Source organism: Pinus tabuliformis, chromosome 8 (assembly GCF_031772625.1).
Source record: "Pinus tabuliformis cultivar Carrire ecotype Pingquan chromosome 8, CPIR1, whole genome shotgun sequence".
Lineage (NCBI taxonomy): Eukaryota > Viridiplantae > Streptophyta > Pinopsida > Pinales > Pinaceae > Pinus > Pinus tabuliformis.
Genome location: NC_142294.1, coordinates 171335225 through 171359588, shown reverse-complemented (window position 1 = coordinate 171359588; position 24364 = coordinate 171335225). Strand labels below are relative to the sequence as shown.

Sequence of the window (24364 nt, the reverse complement as noted above, 5' to 3'; positions counted from 1 at the left end):
GCAGCCATCCATCAATGAGTCATGTAATCATAAAACCAATCCACGCAGCCCGAACATGTGTAAGCTGAGTTCGGGGTCTTGAACCCATCCGATCATAGTACAAATCCTAACATGCGAATAGATGTGCTGAGGTCGAGCATGATAGAACATTGCTTGATTACCGGTCAATGATGAAAACCATTAACAAGCGTGAGAGAGACCACCAATAATGCCAATGGCTCTCAAGGTATTGTCCAACACAATCCACGAAGTGTGAAAAAAGGAGCTGGAGTCAAAAACTCGTGGAATCACCTAATCGACGACCAATGATGAAAGTCGACCGTCAGGTGCGAAGAACTTGCCATTGAGGCATGCAAGCTCTAAGGTACCAAAGGGGATCTCTAGGTCAATTTCCTGGATAATGATCTAAAGTCGACAGGAGACGACCCGTCGCATGAGGGCCATAATGTTTCCCCCATCAATGACACGAGATAAGGAACAAGTGGTAGATGGCGAAATAGAGTACCGGAGGAGAAGGCGAGGGTGTAAATTGCAAAAGGATTATACTCTTGAACATATCATCGACACGACTCCGGAGGGGGGTGTGGCAGCATTCAGGCATCAATGGGTCAGAGGCTCGAAGGAGACAACATGAATCGAATGGAATGAGGCTAGAATGATAACCCAAACCCGCAGAAGGCCAAATGACGATGTATGGATGTCCCAACCCGACAAGAAGCAAAGTGTTGATGTTCAAGAGTGACTAGCTGCCATAGACAATCAATGATAAACCTGTTGTTGAGTCCAACCTAGTAATAGTTTAACGAGCCCTAGGAAGGAGAAGCTCGAGTCTCGTCATGGTGACGAGTCCAATGTCGTCAGGGTTTAACGAGTCCGACATAGGTGAAACTCAGAGTCTTTTTCATGTTTAGAGAGTTTGAAAAAGGCATGGAAAAGAAAACTCCAGGGGGGGCCTTTTTCGTAGAGTTGTGTCTCTCGAGCCCGAAAAAGTATAAAATGATACTCGAAAGAACCTCCCGACCATTACGATCAAGGAGTACTTTTTGTAAGTAGTAACTTCAACCCGAAAAAGTAAAAAAGTGGTCAGAATCACGTCGTTTCGTAACCAATAATGAGCCTAAAACGACAAAAGCCTGACGATCTTTTTTATGTTTAAACGGTCGAAAAAAGAGCTTAAAGGCGACCGCCTCTCGTTTCTTTTAACGAGTCAAGAGGGAAACTCGGCCATCTTTTCATGTTTCAAGTCGGAAAAGAGCTTAAAGATGACTTTTCGGGATCAAGTGTATATGAAACTGTCGTAATTCCACTATCTGGGATCCTGCACAAAGAACACATCACACGTAAACCCGTTCAAGATAATATGAACAATGCATATAAAAACATAGTTAAAAAGCATATTTTGACTATCCATATGGTAAAACAATGAGAAAAAACCCACATTTATGAAATGTAATTTTTAAATTTGCAAAAATCACTATAAAAAGAAATTAACTCATTCATTTTACCATAGCACGGGCAGCGGGCTCCCAAGCCCAGCATGAGGCTTTGAAGACCCACCTCTGGCAGGCCCTTGAGTGTCTCAATCCTACCATGTTTAACTGGGCAGAGGCAGTAGCGGCAAACATGAAGAGGAAACTCACCAACTGTCGTCGAGAAGAGACGAAGTAGTTTGGTTATGGATCCATCTTAGTCCTGCTCATGGTGGAGCGGGTGCTGGCACTGCAGTTGCAAGACATGGATTTGGACTTACCCAGGCCACGTGAGACGAGGGCCACGCGATGTGCTCATGTCATGCCACGAGGAGGTGGCAGGGGACATTTTTCCGAGAGTGGCTGGAGCGACAGACGATATTCATGGAGGATTGGCCATATGTCGGCATGGACTTCCGTGGAGATCCTGACATGCAGCTGCCTGCTGGAGAGTAGTGGGATGACGGTGATAAGACACTTGATCACATTTTTTGATTTTTATTTTTATGATGTTTTTTTATTTTTTCATGTACATGTCCTAATGACGAACGCTATGGTATGCAGATGTAGGACCAGTGAGACCCCTTTGACTGGCTCTAGAGGCGTGGAGGGACGCACAGGGCGTTGGAGCACTAGCCCTGGCTCCTCCAGAAGATGATACGATGGAGAAAGTGATCCAGAACCTTGAGGGCCTGCTAGCAGGGATTCCAGATTACATGGGGATCAAGGAGGTCCCCAAAGTGTCCTAGATCCATACAGTAGGAGTGGAACCCAGGATGCACCGCCTGTTGAGGCGAGTGGCACGAGCGGCGGTGCACTATAGGGAGCACAACCCACCGCAATAGACACCTAGGTTTTTATTTCCTGCTAGTGATTTTTGAGAGACATGTGTCTCAGATGTACAGAGAACACAGACTCTATTTGGACATGTACACTTATTTTTGAGCGCCTTAGTGCGCCACACATATATATATATATATATATATATATATATATATATATATATACACATATTCATATGGTCTATTATTATGCTTTACATGCTTTCTTGTATGATGTTTTGATTACATGTTACGCAAATGTCTGTCTAATACATGATTAGCCAATGCATCAGTTAACATGTTCAATCGTCGTGGAATATGCTGATATGTAATTAAATCAAAATTCCTCTCTAACAATTTAACACGTAAATACAACCTTAAAATGCGATGGTCTGTGATGGAATATCACCCATTGAGCTGGTGGATGATAAGCTGAGAGTCCAGGTTCACAACCAATGTATGAATACCAAGATTAATCGCCTTGGCCAGTAACTCAATCACAGCACTATATTCAGTGACATTGTTTATGGTACAACCTAAACACACACCTTAAAGATGTATCAACCCACCATGAGGATCATAGATCACCCTCGCCGCTGAGGACAAGTTGCAGGTACTGCGGAAGGCACCATCAGTGAAACCAACGTAAGGTGCACCAAACATCTGCACAAGAAGCAAAAGACACAATAAGTGGCAATCACGCCTTCACACCAAGCTAAAAAAACGAAAACACATACACAACAGCAATTAGGAGGTGTAGGTGCGGGTTCATTTTTACACAAGCTTGAACCATGGAGAACTCTGCTTGGATTCGATTTCATGTTTACACAAGCTTGAAACGAAAAACTATGCTTGTTATAAATTCGCATACCCCCAGCATAATGATGCAAATCAAGGTACATGCCCCCCAAGATTCATTGCATTCAACGAAGTGGATGGAATGAAGGTTGGCTTACGATATTTTGGAAAGACTCGACTTGGATTTTACGAGATCTCAAGTAGAGACTCGATTTGGAAAGGGGGTTGTTTCATTTTTTAATGAGGTTGACACTGGAAAAGAACTATCCTCATAACCCTTGTTTCATGTTTAAGCGAGCTTGACACAAGATCGGAAACTATGCTCGTATACCTTGTTTCATTGTTTAACGAGCTTGACACAAGATCGGGAACTATGCTCGTAACCTTGTTCATGGGCCATCTAAGAACGTGGCTCCCAAGAGGTCTTCCCTAGATGGAAGAAACGCACTTTAGGAGGAAACCATGTCAGGATGTGCCAATGACAGGTCAGGTTCCAATGCCCCCAGTACATATTGTACTAGACCAGTTGCATGGTCATCAGGAGAGGTGGAAATGGAATGGGTAGCCACATAATTGACCTGTGGCAAGGAAGGCACTGCTTGCGAGTAGGAACTGAGAGGGGATGACAGTTGCAGAGGAGGCACCGGGGGATGCACAAATGATAATTGATCGATGGTCACCATTCTTCCATCGTGTGGAAAACAAGCCACATGGAAAAGTGAAGAGACGAGGGCCCCCATAGCATAAACATAGTCACGACCAAGGAGAAGACTGAAATTCGCACCTTGGAAAACCATGACGTCTATATAGATGGTTTTTCCCGCCAAAGTAACATGCAACTTTGGGAGGATTCCCACGGGTTGACAGGGTTCTCCGTCAAATGCCAGCAGATTCTATGTGACCAGCACAAGCTGTGGGGAACCCAAAGCTTGCCAAGTAGTGGAAGGCATAAGACTGACAGATGCACCCTCATCCAGAACAGTGCCCGGTAAAACCTTATTGTAGGCGTAGGCTGTGATCTCGAAAGGCACATAGGATGGAAGACGGAAAGCAGTCAAATGACTCTAGTTGAAGGTGACGGCCAAACTACTTGGTGGGGGAATCGTATGATTGTCCCCCTACCCCCCATGAACCGAAGAATGACTCTCGGGATCGGATGGGATAGGAGAGTCGTTTTCAGACGCTGGAGAATCTGATGAGACGAGGAGAACATGAGCATGGTGCTCTTCCAAAACAGAGTGATCAATAGGTGGTGAACCTAAGTCGACACTCTTTCTGACCAATGGTTGGTATGGAACAGGCTGAGCACAGCCAGGCTCGAAAGAAGCAGGACGAACAAGAGAAGAATCTGAGTTAATCTCTTTGTCGATGGAAGGAGGGTCCAGAGAGAGCCGCTGATAACCAATGGGGAGCTGGGGTGAAGAAGCTGTAAGACCTTCCAAAACGGCGGAAGCTTTATCCATGTGCGGATAAAGGTGAAGGGGATGGATGCCTTCACACAGTCTACAGGGGAATCGAATCTTCCCTTCCTTATTACCGTTGCCAGTTACTAGGATAGCATTGCCTTGAGCTCTAGAGGATGATGAGGGATGAACCGGGTCTTGAGACCATACTTCTAGGATCCTTGGAATGCCAGGACAATCACGAAGAAGATGGTCACCCTTACATAATTTACAAGGAAACTTAACCTTCTGCGGAGGAGTAGAAGGTGGTTCATCCTGGGATGGACTCAGAGCAGTAACTGCATAGGTGGCCTTGGATTTATCGGACTTCTTCTTCTTCTTCGTCTTCTTCTTCTTCTTAGTCTCCTAGTTACTAGATATGGAGCTTTCACCAGGCGAAGGAGGAGAGGAGGAGGAAGAAACAGGAGAAGAAGGCATATGCTCAACCTTGGAATCAACATGTCTTGGTTTGGACGAAGGAGACGGTGGAACAGGAGTCATAACACTTGGGACCACTGAGGTTGAAAACAACCATACGAGCAAACCGATGGTTAACCCAGGCAAAGACAAAGTTGACATATACGGAGCATCGACATTTCCAAAAGGAGGAAATAGACTAGGGTTTCCATCAAAGGGAAAACCTTGGCTGGTAGACTCGGGGAATGTTGCCATCGAGAACGAGAAAGAACCCTACTCAAGCTAACGCAAACAAGATCTAACCGGGTAAATGTGAATCGTGGCCGAATAAATTTTAAGACACAGGAACAAAACTTTACCTCTTCATTTTTAAAGAGTTGAGAAAAGGACAAAAGGTGACTCTAGTCGCCTTCGAATATTTAATGAGCCTGAAGTGACAAGTGCTCAGATGGACTTTTTCTTTTAGGGACTCCGAAAAGGAATGAAAGTGACTACTCTAGAGAACTAGGCAAAAGGTTTACCAGAGAAATCCGTAAAACTGCATATACACCTTGGCAGTGATATGAAAACCAAGGACTTTCCGTACGGCAGTCAATCTTCCCAAATGTTGCGTTCGGTGCGTTACGGCTTGTAAGGCAGCAGACATGGCTTCCTATGGATAAAGGATGATAACCTAGTGGGGTCTCCCCATATACTCGACGATACGTGGGAGCACAAATCCATACTAGACTACTATTGAGTCACAAAAGGAGGAATCACCCAACCTTGAGTGGAAACAAGGTGACTAGGTTTAACGATGCTAGAGCACATCTCTAGCCTAGACCTCTAAATGTGTGCGTTATGTTCCAATGCATTGTTAGATTTATTCAGTTCATTTTAAAGTTGATCTTGGATTATGTTTCAGTTTTCAGGCCTTACCGTATGTATATAACCAAGCCTAGGATGCAACTAAAATGAATGAAGTATCCTTTTTCTTCGATGAACACCTACCTATGGGAGGGTAGAGAGATCATTCCCAAACCAATAAAACCAAGGAAACGAACAGTCACTCAATGTAAGCTGACATCAATTCTTAAAATGCACAGATACTACTAATGAGAGATCTAATCATTCGCTTTTCAATATGGAACTTGAAATGCAAATTTACTTTCACTTTCGTATGCTAAATGAAATGCAATCTTTCGATTTTGATGTCTTTAATCTAAAGAAACAAATAAGCAAGAAACACATGTGGAAAAACGGTTGATCCAAACAATTGTAATCTATGTCCGGGTAGTGAAGAGAAATCTAAACAATGCCAAGATTGGTCCAATAAAAATCACTAAACAATCAACCAAAAGTAACCAAAGGGGAAGGCTCAATCAAACCAACAGCAAGCAACAAATGAATCTTTGCAAACAAGCAACCAAGCAAAATTGATCCAAAGGACTTGAAACAATAAAACTAGGTCACAAAGCAAAAAGGAAAGATTCATCCAACAAAGCTCACAAGAGAGTCCCTCAACCTCTAGACAGTGAAAAACAAGTCATCAACCAAGTGAGAACATCAGGGACTAGCAAGACTGATGGATTCAGGAGGCAGAATTGAAAAAATTCAATTCTATAGCAATCAGCGCGGGCAATACACAGCAACAAAGCGCTGATAAAGAACACCACGCAGCAACAAAGTGATGTCAACGCGGAAGTACACGCCTTTTCCGTGATGGTCCGATCTACAGAACCGTCACGACTGTTAGGTGTAATAACGCGATGGACAGGAAATTACAAACATGGTGACGTGATGACAACGCGACTGTTAAGTTAAAAAACGCGATGATGTTCAAAAACAACAACAGGCGAAGCAAAAACTCCCAAATCAAAACAGTCAATCTTTAAGCAAATAGAGACATTTCCCAGATCAGGCCAGGAAACTCAGAAAAAAAAAGACAACTAATCCCCAAAAACTTGAAAAGAGACCAAAACAGAAACTCAAGGCAAGAGTGAACAAGAAAAGAACAAAGGCCTACTCCCCAGCGGAGTCGCCAATTTGTGATGCAGGAAAGTGTTCCCTCTATGGACAGAGGCAACCCCTCTAGCCCTAGAGTGGGTCTAGTCACAAACAAGGACAAATCAACAACAATTCTCTTTAAATAATTCAAGTTGGAGGCCTACCTCAACCGGTGTTCGATGGAGTTCCATTGCGCTGCTCCAGCTTCCACTTCCTTCTCCTAATGAGTGATTAACCTGAAATAAAGAAAAGGAAATACAACAAAGCACGTAACCGGATACAACAATAATCTATTTACTCATAAAGTCAAGAAGTCATGAGCTATCTAGTACATTGCATACAAGACATAGGAAAACACCATTGATTGCATTAATTATGAAAAAGAGTAAGCTTACAACCCAGATCTTGACGTCACAAGCCTTCTCAGAGGAATCCAGCCAACATGTTCCTCAAGCATTCACTCTTGGAGATGGATCTCCCAAATTACAAGTCTCTCTCACACACATGTTCTCCACAAGATCAAAGGCACTTCACAACCTTCCTCAAGCTCTAAAACAATCCCAGACTTGTCACACTCACACCAACTATCTAACAAGCTCACAAGTACTAACAGCAACACTCCAAAGACTAAGAATTCCAAAAACTAGCAGCTCATAGCAATGGTGAGAGCTTAAATAGGAGAAGGAGTCTCCATGAATGGTGGGAAGATGAGCTTATCTCCAAGGAAGGTAGCACAAATGACGGAATAGCCACGCCAGAGAAAGGAAGGCGACATAAACAAGGCCAACAACCATGTCTGGAGTCATCTGGAAGGCCGACTGTTGGAACAAACTCGCCCAAACTGGATCATCGTGGGCACACAACTGGTTTGTCGCGTTGACATCGCTATTGGATAACGAATCTAGTCATGTCATCGCGGGAAAATACAAGCAACAGTTGCGCTAGCACATGAAATTCGACCATCGCGGGAATCACGTGTACTTTCGCGATGGCAACGCTTCTGGACTGTTTTGGAGCGCCCTTCAGCGCATTTATTTGGCCAACAGACGCGATGAGGAAGAAACTTGGCAAAGTGGGTCATTTGGCAACATCAGAGAGCATGAGCATGAATGATTTTGGACTCAAGACATAGTAGGAAGACTGGGAGGAAGGCAGTGACAAATTACTGTGTAACAGTGAGGACACTTGGCAGCATAGTGACCGACTCTTCCACAAGCAAAACATTTGAAAGGTAACTTACCTCTGAATCTTCCAGCACCCCATTGAAGGTTTTTGACAAAATTTGATTCTTCCTCTTCTTCTAACATATATCCTGAGTCATAGGAATCTCCTTTGCCTGAAGCCTTGAATGCAACTTCTCTCCTATCTGATGGTCCTCCTTTTCTCATTTCATAGGCAGTTAGAATTCCATGTAGCTGTGACATGGTAAGGCTCTGTAGATTCTGTTTTTCTTCTATTGCAGAAACTTTTGATACAATCTTATAGGACAAAGATCTTAGAACCTTTTCAACCAAAACAACCTCTTTTATTTCTTCACCCAAGTTTTTCATACAATTAACAATCTCATCTATGCATAGGAAATAGTTAGCCACACTTTCATCATTGTGCATTCTGAGATTTTCATATTGAATTCTAAGAGTTTGTAGTTTTTCTCATTTTACCTGTTCATCTCCTTCATAGCTCAAAACGATCTTGTCCCATATTTCTTTTGCGGTTTTATATTGCATAACCTTGACGAATTCTGATTGAGATAGACTTCCTAATAGAATATTGACAGCCTTTGTATTTGTTTCATAATGCTTCTTCTCAGCAGGATCTGTAGGAGTAGCTGAAGGAAATGTGTACCCTGTATCTGTGATATCCCAAACTTCTATACCAAGAGATTGAAGATAGGTTGTAATTCTTACCTTCCAATAGACGAAGTTGTTTGAAAATTATATATTATGGAGCAATGGAACACATAAAATATTGCAGAAATATAAACACAGAAAATGAACAAAACAAGAGAGACGCAGATATACGTGGTTCACCCAGTTTGGGCTACGTCCACCCCGAACAGTCAGTCCTTCCTTTTCTATTATCCAGCAAAATGAAGAGATACAACCTACAGCAAATCCGCTGTAATATCCTCTGTTTTCTCTCAAAGTCTCACCTCTCTGTTTCTCGCTCACAGAATACACATCTATCACACAACCTCAAATACAATACCCTCATACAAAGAGAGGGGTTTCCTTCTAGGGCAAAAAACCCTAAACAAACATAAGTTCTACCGTCAGATCATCTGCCTAATGAATGACCCATATTGACTAGAAATTACTATACTTTTACAAGGCAATTTTACATTTATTTTTGGCTTTGGGGGCACTGCCCCCGAGCCCCCGCCAGGGGACCGCTGGCCCCCGGACCCCCCAGCCGGGGGGGATGGGCCCCCCCGGACCCCCGCGGGGGGGACAAGTCCCCCCCGCGTGGAGGGGTGTACAAAACTTCCTGGGGTATACATCCAGCTGAAACAAAGACCTCTGAACAATCATGCTCCACACACAACAATCTCCCACTTGGAGAATGATTGTAGCAACTCCACCGCTACTTCATTTGCTGGACAATGGCTCCTCTTTGGACCTGATTGTTTCTCATCTTCATCGTCATCCTTGAAGACCAATTGAAACTGAGCATGTTCTTAGTTTCTCCCTGGTTACAACTTTTGTTAGCATATCTGCAGGATTCTGGCTAGTGTGTATCTTTTCCAGCTTCAACTCTCCATCTTCCAACACTGATCGTATGAAATGATACTTGAGCTGTATGTGTTTAGTCCTGGAATGAAATGATGAGTTCTTTGCAAGATGAATGGCACTTTGGCTATCACTGTATAACGTGCCCATATCATGCTTCTTACCCAACTCACCCATAAACCTTTGTAACCAAATCCTTTCTTTACTAGCCTCTGTAGCAGCAACATACTCTACTTTTGTTGTTGAAAGTGCAACAACACTTTGGATTTTTGAAACCCAACTGACAGCTGTTCCTCCAATAGTAAATACATATCTTGTAGTGCTCCTCCCGTTATCTTTGTCACCTGCCATATCTGCATCAACATATCCTTGTAGGGAGATGTTTGAACCACCAAAGCATAATGCTTGATTTGTGGTACCTTTCAAATATCTGAGAATCCATTTCACTGCCATCCAATGTTCCTTTCCTGGATTGTTCATGTACCTGCTTACAACTCCCACTGCATGTGCAATATCAGGCCTTGTGCAGACCATTGCATACATTAAGCTTCCAACTACTGATGCATATGGAACTTTAGACATATAATCCATGTCTTCTTGGGTCTTTGGGCACATTTCCTTGCTAAGTTTGAAATGGCTAGCAAAAGGTGTACTAACTGGTTTTGCATTGTGCATGTTAAATCTTTTCAACACCTTTTGTATGTACTCATTCTGAGACAATGTTAATTTACGATTTTTCCTGTCTCTAGTTATTCTCATACCAAGGATTTGTTTTGCAGCTCCCAAATCCTTCATTGCAAATGAATTTGCCAATTTTCTTTTGAGCACATTTATTTCCTGCATGTTAGATCTGCAATAAGCATGTCATCTACATACAATAACAATATAATATAGCTGCCATCATTTTGCTTTTTCAAATAAACACAATGATCATAGTGACATCTAGTATAACCTTGTTCAGACATAAACTTGTCAAATTTTAGATACCACTGCCTTGGAGCCTGTTTTAAGCCATACAAGCTCTTCTTCAACCTGCACACTAGTTTCTCCTTCCCTTTCACCTCATATCCTTGTGGCTGCTGCATATATATCTCTTCCTCCAAATCCCCATGGAGAAAGGCTGTCTTTACATCTAACTGCTCAAGATGCAAATCTTCAGCTGCTACAAGACTTAAAATAGTTCTGATTGAAGTCATTTTAACAATAGGAGAAAATATTTCATCAAAATCAATACCTTTCTTCTGTGCAAACCCCTTTACCACAAGTCTAGCTTTATACCTCTGTTTTCCTCCATCTTCTTCCTTCAGCCTGTAAACCCATTTATTCTTCAACGTAGTTTTTCCTACAGGCAACCTGACTAAATCCCAAGTCTGGTTATGCATTAAGGAGTCCATCTCTTCTTCCATGGCTACCTCCCACTTCTTCCTGCTTTCAACCTGCATTGCTTCTTCATAACATTCAGGTTCACCGGAATCAGTCAACAATAAATAATATAATGAAGGAGAGTATCGTTCAGGGGGTCTACTTATCCTAGTAGATCTTCTAACACCACTTTCAAGTGTTTGGGATGTCTGTTGTTGTTGTGGTGGTTGCTGTTGTTGATTGTTATTATTTTCAGGCACCTTTACCTTTTCAGTGATGTCATCAAGAATTGCGTATTCCTTGTTTTCGTTTTCTTTCTTCTTTTCCTGCAACTGATTCTTATACAAGACCTTTTCATTGAATATTACATCTCTGCTCCTAATGATTTTGTGATTTTCATAATCATATAAGCAATAACCAAAATCATTAACACCATATCCAATAAAGGTACATTTCTTTGACTTTGCCTCAAGCTTTGTTCTATTTTCTTTATCAATATGGACAAAGGCCTCACAACCAAAAGGCTTTAAAAAAGAGTAGTTTACCTTTTTACCTGTCCATGCTTCCTCCGGAACACCACCATCCAAGGAACTTGAAGGCCCTCTGTTTATTAGATAAACAGTAGTATCTACAGCATCTGCCCAAAATTGTAAAGGCAATCCTGCATGCAATCCCATGCACCTTGCACGCTCCATGATTGTTCTATTTATCCTTTCTGACACACCATTTTCTTGTGGTGTTCTTGGAACTGTCTTCTCTCTGCGAATTCCATGCTCTGAACAATACCTATCAAACTCTTTGCTGCAATATTCACCTCCATTATCTGATCTAAGACACTTCAATTTCTTTCCTGTCTCAATCTCAACCAAAGCTTTCCATTTCTTGAAAGTATCAAATACATCAGATTTATTCTTAATACAATAAATCCAAGTTTTTCTGGTTGCATCATCAATAAAAGTAACATAATAACGAGAGCCACCGAGAGATGATACCTGAGCAGGTCCCCATACATCTGTATGCACAAGCTCTAATTTTTCATTCTTCTTTTCTTTCCCAACTCTGAGAAATCTGACTCTCTTCTGTTTTCCATAAATGCAGTTCTCACAGAAGTCCAAATCAACATTCTTCAAACCCGACAACAAATTCCTTGAGTGAAGAATCTTCATCCCCTTTTCACTCATGTGTCTGAGCCTATGATGCCATAATGTTGCATCTGCTCCTTTGGAAGTTAAAGCATTAACAGAGTTAGAAATACCATTGCATAAATACAATGTACCAACCTTTTCTCCTTTTGCTATTACCAGGGCTCCTTTGGTGACCTTCCAAGCTTTATCTATGAAAGTTGTCACACAACCTTCACCGCCTAACTACCCTGTTGAAATCCGATTTTTCTTTAGATCTGGAACATGCCTTACCTCCTTTAATAGCCATTGGTTTCCATTCTGTTGTTTTACAAGAACCTTACCCATTCCAACGATTTTACAGGGTTTATCATCACCCAGACGAACTTGTCCAAAATCTCCTTGAACATAGTCATGAAAGTATTTCTTATCAGGTGTGGCATGGAATGAAGCCCCTGAATCTACCACCCAGGAATCAGTAATATTTTCGAAAGAAAGAATCAAAGCATCTTGTAACACCTCACCTGTCACATTTGCTTCATGATTGTTTTCTTGCTGTGCATCTCCTTCTTTTCCCTTCCGAGATATACAGTCTTTCTTTAGGTGTCCTTTCTTTCCACATTTCTAACACACTATTCCCGATCTGGACTTGGATCCGCCTTTCCTTGATTTACCACGATATCCTGATCTCTTTCCTCTTTCCATTTTTCTTCCTCTAGACTCTTCACTCAAAGCATTTCCCAATGTCTCACCGGAGCTTTTTCGTCGCATTTCCTCGCTAAGGATAGCACCAACAACATCATCAAACTTTAAAGTACTAGATCCAGAAATGGAGTTACTAATGGCCATTACCAAACCATTCCAACTTTCTGGTAATGACCACAAGAATAACAGAGCTCTAACTTCATCATCAAAGTTTATCCCTACAGAACTTAACTGACTTGTAACTGTATTAAAATCATTTAAATGGTTTGCAACAGATCCACCTTCCGACATATTCATATTAAATAACCGTTTCATAAGAAATACCTTGTTTGAGGCCGAGGGTTTTTCATATAGTTTCGATAACGTCTTCATCAAACCCTCTGTCGTGGTTTCCTTTGAAATGTTTAAGGCGACTGACGCATCAAGGCACAATCGTATTGTTCCGAGTGCCTTTCTATCGAGAAGGTTCCATTCTTCGTCTTTCATACCCGTCGGCATCTTTGTTTTTCCGCCCAATGGTAGGTATAGATCTTTCTGATACAGATAATCTTCCATCTGCATCTTCCATAGCGAGAAGTTTTGGCCATTAAATTTCTCGACCCTAAACTTACCATCTTCCGCCATTGCTCCCACTCGAACCAGGAACCCTTCTTTCCTGCGAGTTTATCAGCCAAATATACCTTCGGCTCTGATACCAGTTGTTAGAAAATTATATATTACGGAGCAATGGAACACATAAAATATTGCAGAAATATAAACCCAGAAAACGCACAAAACAAGAGAGACACAGATATACATGGTTCACCCAGTTTTGGCTACGTCCACCCCGAATAGCCAGTCCTTCCTTTCTATTATCCAGCAAAATGAAGAGATACAACCTACAGCAAATCCACTGTAATATCCTCTGTTTTCTCTCACAGTCTCACCTCTCTATTTCTCGCTCACAGAATACACATGTATCACACAGCCTCAAATACAATACCCTCATACAAAGAGAGGGGTTTCCTTCTAGGGCAAAAAACCCTAAACAAACATAAGTTCTACCGTCAGATCATCCGCCTAATGAATGGCCCAGATTGACTAGAAATTACTATACTTTTATAAGGCAATTTTACATTTATTTTTGGCTTCGGGGGCGCTGCCCCCAAGCCCCCGGACCCCCGCGGGGGGGACAAGTCCCCCCCGCGTGGAGGGGTGTACAAAACTTCCCGGGGTATACATCCGGCTGAAACAAAGACCTCTGAACAATCATGCTCCACACACAACAGAAGTTGGTCCCATCAAAAATTGGTGGCCTGATCGAGGCTTCTCTCTTGTAGTTGCTCATGATTATAGATCTTCCTTCAAGCAATCAAGCTTCTTCTGAAGGACCTGCTCTGATTCCAATTGTTGAAAATAATACTGAGAGGGGGGGTGAATCAGTATTATCAGGTCAAATATTTTCTTTTTCACACCCAGATCATATACGCTACTTCAGTTAGTGAAAACCACGTATATACGCAACTACAGATAAAGCAACCAGCGTATACCATGCAGAGTTATAATTTAATTTATCTTAAAGATGTTGATCATTAATCTGTGTATCAGAACAGTAACCAGAAACAGTGAAATATAGCAGAAGACAATCACACACAAGAACACAAGATATAAGGTGGAAACCCAATGTGGGTGAAAACCACCTGTTGCAATTCGTTTCTATCTTCTTTTAATTAGAAACTTCCTTTTACAATGTTTCTGTATTGGTGCAGTCCTTTACCAGTACGCAGGTTGCAACCTACAGAGAGCTACAACCCTCTATCGTTCTCCAGCTTCTCCTGGAAAGGAGCTACAACCCCCTTTTCTCTTGCACTAGCCAAGATACTAGTACGTAGGTGCTGGCCTACAGAAGGCTACAACCTTCTCTTTCTTCCAGGGACCACATTTCATAAATTTTCAAACTGGATCCATGAACATCAATCAACCATTAAGAATTTCTGCATCAAACAATCTCCTTTTCACCAATTAAAATTGAATCAAATAGTCACTTCTCTGACAGCTGTACCCAGAACACAGTAACAGTAACTACACACCAAATTCTGAACCCAGAACACTGCAGCAATGAACAGAAGTAGCTAGAACACAATTCAAGAGACGTACACTACTTCAATAACCAGAAACCTGCATGCATACGCTTTTGTGTTTAGACTAACCTGTGTATATGTTGTTTTACTCACAAAACCAGTGTGTATATACGCCTTCGATTCACTGAACCTGCATGCAGATCTATAAAGGATAATTCACTCTTTTAAATATTCAGACATTAGTTAACCTAGATTTATAGATCAAGCATGCGCCACATATAACGGATCAAAATCATACAAAGATACTATTATTCAAGCCTTAAGATTATGACCCATCAATAGAGCTTATCCTTCTCCTTGCGCTCAGGTTCCTCCTTCATTCAGATCCAGATCTGTACCGTAACCCAATCACCAGTATTCCAGATCTAGCACTTTATCAGATATTCAATAATATAGATGATGCATTGCCAAATGATCTCCTTCCTCTTTTATAGTCTTAGGCCTTTCACAATACCACGGTCCAAAACCATAACAAAACAATACCATGGACCCAATACTTGGGATCAACACTTCTAACGAGATACCATGGCTCAAAACTATAGGTTCAATTACCAAGGACTAAATACCACGGACCAAAAGTAAGTTCTCCAACATGTATGCACTTTTCCTTGCGTGAAAGTGTGTGTATACGCATATGCGCCTTTGGAACATCTAACATGCGTGTATACGCGTCTTCGTCTAGGTGAACCTGCGTATATATCTTTTCCTTCATTCTGAGAGCCTGAACTGAGATCTGTCACCAAAGTGAGTTGCCATCAAGGACAACACATGTGCCACACCAGTTCCATAGCGCCAACTTGTGTGATAATGCCAACAAGACCTCCCAGCTCCACTTTCACCACTACAACTTCAGCGGTACACTGTGTCATTGCCTGCTTGACCTACTCTACTAGTTGCTCTGTTGTTGGTCCTGCGCTATCTACCTGGATCTTCTACTGTATTGTCTACAGGCTAGCCTACTTTCCCTCAATGGTGGCAGTGAGTGCATAGGCCTCATCTAGCCAAGGCCCCAATCTACCCTTGAGTACTGCCTATCTTCGATGTGTTGTGTCCGCCTATTCCTTTGCTTCCCGTAGCTTTTCAAACCTTTGCGTGATAGCGATGGTGCGTGTCGTCGCTCTGACCTCATCATACCACTGCTATAATTCCCTCGCCTCGGTTTCTAACCTCTGCAGGTTGATATCTTCTTGCGGACTAGTAAGTACCTCCAAGGAATGCTTGAAGAGTGCAGTACAATCCATCAACGTGTTATCTATTGCGGCAACTACATCCTTAACAACTACCTCGCGTTGTTATTTGACCTCTGGTGGAGTTGAATGTTGGGCCTTCAACTCAAGATCTGTGATCTTAAGTTTTAGCTCAAACTGAACCTTGGTTAGCTCTGTCATGGCATCATGCACACTTGTAGCCAGCTTTCGAATCTTGGCCTCCGTTGACGCTTTTTCGACGATATGCAGTTCCAGAATAGTTCTGCATGCCTCAGCGACCACTTCTGCAACATGCTCATTCTTCTCTTGAATATTTTTCCAAGTGTCAATCACTGAAGTCTTCTCTACAAACATCTATGCATTATTGCCCTTTTTTTTGCTAATCACACTCAAAACGTGCTACTCTCAGGCCCTAAGTTCGGCGATCACACCTACTTGTAGGGTGTGAAGGACTTCACTTGGGAGCGTGACCAAGTTCAATCCAATATGCTTTAGCGCGCTGACAGGATCCCTGTCGACTTCCACTTTCGTGGTCAGAGTGCCATCCGGCAGTGTGACGGCCTAGGGATCCAAAGAGTGAACCAATTCCATTTCTTTGGTGGTTCCTGGTGCCAAAATAGTCGAAGTCATGATGCTCTACCCTACACCGGTCTGCAGTTGTGTAGTTTGGATCTATAGCTCATGCAGACCTGTCTAAATGGCGAGCAAGGCTTGTTTCTGCTATTTCTCAAACTGCTGTAGCAGTTCCATGGTCGCGTCCCTAACCTTATCACCAATGTCATCTAATTCACCTTCTATCAAGGTGATTGGGCCAAGTGATGACTTAAAGGCCTTGGCCTTCTTCCGCAGCCCTTCTTTCTCCTGCTCCCAATTCTGCTTCACCCAGAAGGGAGTTCTCTCCTGGTCTCCACCACCCTATTTAGATTGTTGCTCCTCCTCCATCTGTGATGAAGGAGACTTCTGAATTCTATCATAGTTGTGCTCTTCCTCCCCTTCCTTTTGCTTCATAACGCTGCACTCTACTTCTGCTCTGGATTTTTCCTCAGCCTCCTTTTTTCGTCTCTCATCCAACTGCTTCATTTTCAATTGGGCCTCTTCTTTCTTTTGGTTTCCCGTGGACTTATAAGATCCAACAGACAAATCTGAGGCTGTGCACCACTTTGCTGACCAGCGATTGAGGACTGCTATGATTGCATCATCCGTTGCAAGGTATGGAAGATCATACCATTTATGTTCTGGGTTCTTTCGCGTTCGGATGGAGATATAGTGGACATCCGCTTTGAACTCTGCGTATCCCAACAACTGCTCGAAGACAGTTGGTGACAACTGTGGTTACTTGTTGATGGCCATGTTGATGCTCATCTCCATCAAAACCCAAAATACCTTGCTCTTGCGGACCTGCCCATCGTCCTTCATAGCCCAAAGAGAAGCAAACTTCGCTGCTTCTGGCAAATCGTTCACGATCGGAGGAAACTGATTGTCCTCTAGCAACTACCACACAACCAACATAATTGATAACAACAACCAAGAGTAATGAAACATCTTACTCTGGTCTTGTGACTCCCTTCAGTTTGCGAGGAACTCGCTACACAGGTAATGCACCCAATTGAATTGTACGCCCTTCACGCACTAGGTTGCTAGTGAAACAACTAGTGTCGGCACCTCATCTGCGTGACACTTTTGCATTATCTTCCTAGCCAAGATCTAGGTGGCTATCCTGATCGTAGGGTTAGCTATGCTTGAAATGGAATATTCACACGGTTTCTTGACAAGCTTAAACTTGTCCTTCATTCTCTTGGCAAAGTCATGCTCGCCCACTTTTCTGCCAAATGCCTTAGCTAGATTCAACCCTGAATGGGGTAGTAGGGTGATCCTATGCATCAGCATATCAGTTATAGGGATTGGCTCCTCCAACCACAGTCATCCGTCATGCACCAGGCACAACAACTGTTTGATAACTATCATGATTATGGGGGCGCGGTGGTAATGCGGCACCCATCGAAGATTCAACAAACCTGCCTTTTCGATCCCACGAATCCACTACACTGACTCCAATGCGGTGACACCCGAGTCCCTGTAGAATACTCTATGTATGAAATTATCAGTAGCCAGGTGGGGGAACCACTTTGTGTTCGCCAGGTCCCAATCCTCAAGCTTTAGAAGGGGGACATGCGCCATGCGCGATCCTTCAAATGTGATTTTCTCTAGAAAGAGAAGTTTATTAAGCATAAATTTCCCCTCATCCGGGTCCTTCATGATCATCACCTGATCCTAGTGTGGAGGGATGTATTCTTGTTGTTTTGAGATAGGTTCTACTCCCTCAATATCAATTTCCTATGTTCCCATACAAGTTTCCTCTGCGCCTTCGTCAGACTCTAGGTTTACCACCTTGCCTTTCTCCTATGCAATGGGCTTCTCTTTCTTTTGGTGCTTCCTTGGAGACTCATGCACTGGTTTTGTCACTTTCTGTTTGTCTTTCTTTGTCTTAGGACCCTCTTTGGTCGATGTATGCCTCAGCCTGAGTGACCTCAGTGATTTTGGCACATCCGCGGGCACCTCCACACTTACGACCTCAGGCGCAGCTCCCTCGGATGCCATAGATCCTCCAGCACTTGTAGTCTCCATGGGTTCTAAGATGAGGCTATTAAGGAGCTCCCGTGTTTCCTTAGGAAACCTATCAAACACGGAACTTGCCACCAAGGCCTCAAAACTCACAGGGTTCATGTGCAACCGATAGCTCAACAAATCAAATCTCAAAATGCAAAGTGTTCTTCGTTGGGCGGCTATCTATAATTTATAGGAAAATTAAAATTCAAATCCAACCGCTACCCGAAAATATACTCATAAATGCTAGATTGGTGGAAAATTTTCAAAGATCTCGCATTTAAGTTCTACCTTAAATGCTGCCCGCCCCCCCCGCTCCTCTTAGTTGTTTTCTCACTGTCAAATCATGAGCAGTGACCATAATGGTCACTTTATGGATGCCCTGCGTGGTTTCTCCTGTGTAGCTCCCTTCGCGCATTTGCTCGTGCGGTTACATTCTTCCCTTCTGTGTAGTCCCCCAGTCGCGCAGCTCTACAACCTTGGAAATGTAGTTTATAGTCCCACACTTCCTTTCAATTTCCTGGGGCATTAAGATTGTTCTTCCACCATATAGTCATCTGGCCGAATCCCTGGTGTATGGCTTCAACCGGCTGCCATTTACCTTCCCTAGAAATGGATCTCCATTCAACTTTACCAGCTGAACTGCTCCACCATCGGTAATCTTCTTGATGACTTATGGCCCCAGCTAGTGCATCCAAAATTTTCCTGGAAATTTATCAAACTTACTGTCATATAATAAAACTAAATCATTTACCTTGAAGGTACACAATTTTATGTGTCGATCGTGCCATGCCTTTTTACGCTCCTTCTGAACTTGCTAATGGGATCCAACCAAAAATATGTCTTCTTCAAGTTTTGTTAGCTGTGCGAGCCACTCCTCTAGGGCTCCGTGATCCTCCATTTCTGTGAATGTTGCTATGTGTAGACTAGGTACAATATACTCCATCAGCATCACAACTTCTACGCCATAAACCATCCTGAAAGGCGTTTGTCCAGTCAGCTTTTTGCAAGTCGTTCTGTAAGTCCATAGCACCGCAGGTACGCGCATGTCCCAATAATTCCTTTGTGCATTGCAAACCTTTGTAAGCATGTTCTCCAATATCTTATTAAATGCTTTGACCATCCCATTAGCCTGCGGATGATATGGCATACTCTTCTAATGATAAACCTAGAATTCCTCCATCAGCATGTTGATTGTTTCATTAAGGAAATGTGTACCATGGTCACTCATCAAAATCTTCGAGAAACCGGACCTCATCAGCACATACTCAAAGAGGAATTTTGTTGTTGTTGCCCCTATACAATCCTTCACGGGTTGTTCCTCTACCCAGGTGGTCAAATACTCAATCGCGGTGATGATGGACTGCACGCCCGTATTCTTTCCTGGAGGTTGAAACATTCCTAAAAAGTTAATAGCCCACTTCTCAAATGGTTGCAATGACATCTGTGGATTCAGAGGCAGCTCATCCCTCCATGATGGCCTACCAGTTCTTTGACATGCATCACATGCCCTACAATAAGCTTTGTAATCCTTATGCAATGCCGGCCACCACAACCCAGCACGTAATATCTTCTACACGGTTTCTTTGCATGCATAATTCCCTCTCGCAAATCCTCCATGAGCTTCAGCAAGGATGTTGTTTCATTCAAACTCAGGCACATAGCGTCACAGTGTTTCATCTAATCCCATTTTATACAACTGTCCTGCAATGACAGAAAAGTCTACCGCTTGCACCACCAATTCCTTCTTCTATTGGATAGTATACCCTTTTGGAGTTGTTCCCATTGTCAAGAAGTGTATAATATTTTCAAAGTGATTGTCCATGACACGCACCGTGAAGAGCTACACGTTAGGTAGTCTTTCCTCCAAATTAGTAGGCTCGTCTCCTATTCCAATGCACGACAAATGATCTGGCCCTGCATTCAATCACCCTAGCTTCACAATGATTTTGAAATCATATTCCTGAAATAGAAGCAGCCATCTGCATATCCTCCTCCCCAACACAGGATTTTTAACCAGGTACTTCAATGCAGAATGGTATGTATACATCTTAAAGTGTCCACCTAACGAGTAGTGTCTGAACTTCTGGAGCACGTACACCATAACTAAACCTTCGCTCTCTGTCGTTGAATAGTTCTTCTTAGCTTTAGACAGCTTCCTACTTGCAGACGCTATAGGGTGATCCAATTCTCCCTCACCGGACTGTGTCAGTACTGCTCCCATTGAAATACATGATGCATCCACATGCACATGAAATTCCTTCTTCCAATCCAGGAAGACTAGGATTCGTGCGATGACCATTTTCTCCTTTAACACATCCAGGCTCTAATGACATTCCTCATTCCAACATAATGTAGCATCCTTCTTTAGTAGTTTTTCCATCAGCGTGGTAATCTGGACATAGTTCTTGATGAACTTTCTATAGTATCATGTATGCCCCCATGTTGCACAGAGCTGTTTCATACTTCTTGGCGCCTCCAAGTTTATTATGACCATGATATTATCAGGGTCCACAATTAAGCCATGTCTGCATACCACATGACCCAACAAGATCCCAAAAGGGACACAGAACAAACTTTTCTTCTAATTGAGCGTGATATGATACCTCCGGCATGTATCCAGCGTCAAGCGTAGACTAGCTACATGGCGCTTTACCAGTCCAAACACCATCCAATCATCGAAGTATACCTCCAAAAACTTGTGAATGAAGTCCTTAAACGCTGCGATGACTACACGTGAAAAGATCGTCGACGTGTTTTTCAACCCAAAAGGCATCACAGTATGCTAAAAGCATCCCCATTCGGTTGCGAAGGTCGTCTTACTTCTATCTTCCAGCACAATCTTAATCTGATGGTACCCAGAGAAACCATCAATGAATGAATATGCTTCCTGACTACCAACATTATCCAGCATTTCATCAATGAACGGAGTTGGAAAGGGATCATGTATGCAGGCATCATTCAACTTCCTGAGATCTATGCATATTCTTATTTCATCCTTCTACTTCTTGTCCTAAACTACCATTGCGCTCGCCCAATCAAACTCTTCCACTGGTTCAATAATGCCTTTTGCACTCATTTTATCCAACTCTTGGCGGACCTTTTCTTTATACCTTGGGTTGAGGCAATAAGGCCTTTTCTTGACTGGCTTCGCATCTGGTTTTAAAGTAATATTCATAACACCCAAGTCCCCTATTATCCCCTTCAAATCTAAAAACTTTTTAGGGAATAAGTCATGATATTTGCGGAGCAGCTCAGTGACCTTATCTACTATGGCATCACCCCAGTAGTCCCCAATCTTTGCAAATTTCAGCTCTGCTTCTGTGCCAATGTTCACTTGTCTAGTTTTGGGCGGCGTAGTGATATCAGGATTCTCTATTTGTGGTCCCTAAACTTTGTTGTGACCTACTATCTCTGGGATATTAATGTTTCTTGGATCCTCATCTTCTTCTTCAATAGTCACATTGTAGCACTCCAACACATGGCACAGTTGGGTGGTCCAATATGGTTGAATCAAATCCAAGGGATCTTGCGGTATTCTGAAGATTACAGCCTTGACCTCTTGCAATGCCTCATCAATACCTTAAAATCCATCCTCAAAACTGAATGTCATCAAGAATCCCTGTCGCAAAACATTCTATTCTTTAGTGCCATGGTGGAGCTCTATTTCCAAGTACCATTTCATTGGTATTACTTCCAAAGTATGATAGAATGGATGCACCCACTCAGGCTGAGGCTCCGCTCCATAAAATTCAATCCATTTGGCTAGGTGATAGTGCGGATCATTTCTCCCATCATATTTCTCTGTTAATCGCACTTTCAAATGACCAAAGAGTATTCTCATCATCATTCTATATTTGCACCAACCATCAAAACTATCTTTGTGTGTACCCAAGCATCTTAAGGGCGTAGCACACAGTGCCAAATCCAAGGTCTAGAAGCGATGCTTCTTTGGCACTTCCCTTTCAAATGCATCCAAAAATTTATCAACATCAGTTAAACCATCATAATAAGGAAAATTTATTACCTCTGACAATACACAGCATAGCGATTTAGTCATCATGTTACAGCGCAGCATAGATACTTCGTGCAATTGATTCTTCCAGTGTTCGAATTCCTCATTAGAATCTGATGTGCAGGAACTTTCGCAGTCCTAGGAAATACGTCCATCTACTATCGGATTCACCCAATCTTGATATCACATTGTTATCTTATAAGTTTGTTCCAAATCATCATCGCTTTCATAATCGTGGAGCAGTGCAGTATAGCACAGTCCTTCTACAGGGCCCAATGGTACTACTACACGGAGCGATTTCTTCTCAAATGTCATCTTCCATTTTTTCAAGTTGATCACCCCATTCATGTCAGTGACCCAATTGATGCCAAGGAGCACAGGGTTGGGATTTCTATCATCCACAATCTCTATCACTTCAAAATTTCCCAACGCACTCGCACCATCAATATCAACTGTCACTCCCTAGAATCTTCCCATGGGGATTATCTTCTATTGATTTTCCATCCTTAACTGAATCGAAGACCACTGCAGTGCAGGTCTCCCCATTCTCTTCCACATCTGTTTAGGCAAAACATTTGCGTCTAACCCCAAATCCAGAATAACTTGATCCATTTCATACTCTCTTATCTGCGCAGTAAGCCTCATCTCACGCCCCATCATGGCCTTATGCTTACCAATATTCCTGACTACACGTGGTCCGTCAAGAGCGTTTTCTTTCTCAGCACACTTATTTATTAGCTCCTATAATCCTTTCACAACCTTGCTATCATGCAACAGCTTCATACAGGTCTCAAAGAAATTAGTAAGCATGGAAGTGTCCATCTCTTCAGTTGGCTTACCCAAACTTCCTAAGGTAGAGGCCTCAGCGGAGCTTTTCTTTACTTCCATAAACGTTTCCCTCGCGTGCTTCAGATCAAACCTGACCTCCTTTTCTAGAGCTTTGCGGACCCATTCAATTTCTTCACATTATTTTCCCTTGCCTTCACTAGTTTTCACTCCACTCTGCAGCACAATATTTACATTTGTATCCTCCCCACGAAGCTCAACCCTCATCATATGTAGGCTCTAAGTCGGTTGCTGAGGATGCACCCCCTTTTCGCATATCTTAACTAATAGTACAAGGAAATATTCTGTCGCATGGTCAAATTGGGTACAGTATCGACATGATCGGCACGTCGAGTTCATGCATTCTCGTGCGTAGTATCATGGTCCCCCACAGTTGTATAAAATAACCTGTCCCCAACCTCTACCTGGTCCTCATTCCCCTCAGCCTCGTCTGCGCCCCTAATATCCTCCTCACGCTCCTTCAGTGCCCTGATCCAGAGGTCAAGTTTTTGCTTGTACTCTATATGTGGGCATTCTTTCCATCATTAAATCGTAGCTACAACAATTACGCTCATCATGACCCACCGATTGACAGATGTTGCAGAAGAGTTGTTGTGGTGTTTGTACAAATTTTTGCAGCAAAGGGAAATTGTCTATCACATGTATTCTAGCTACCTAACAGATAGCACAACATAGCGTGGGCCCTGTACTTGGCCTGCTTGAGCTTCTAGCCTCAGAGGCA

The 24364-nt window shown here is 42.7% G+C and overlaps 1 pseudogene; it reads right to left on the bottom strand.

The window, feature by feature from the left end:
• Window positions 1–17093: 17093 nt before the first annotated feature.
• Window positions 17094–24364, bottom strand: part of LOC149234680 (endoglucanase 3-like) — a 44836-nt pseudogene continuing 37565 nt past the window's right edge.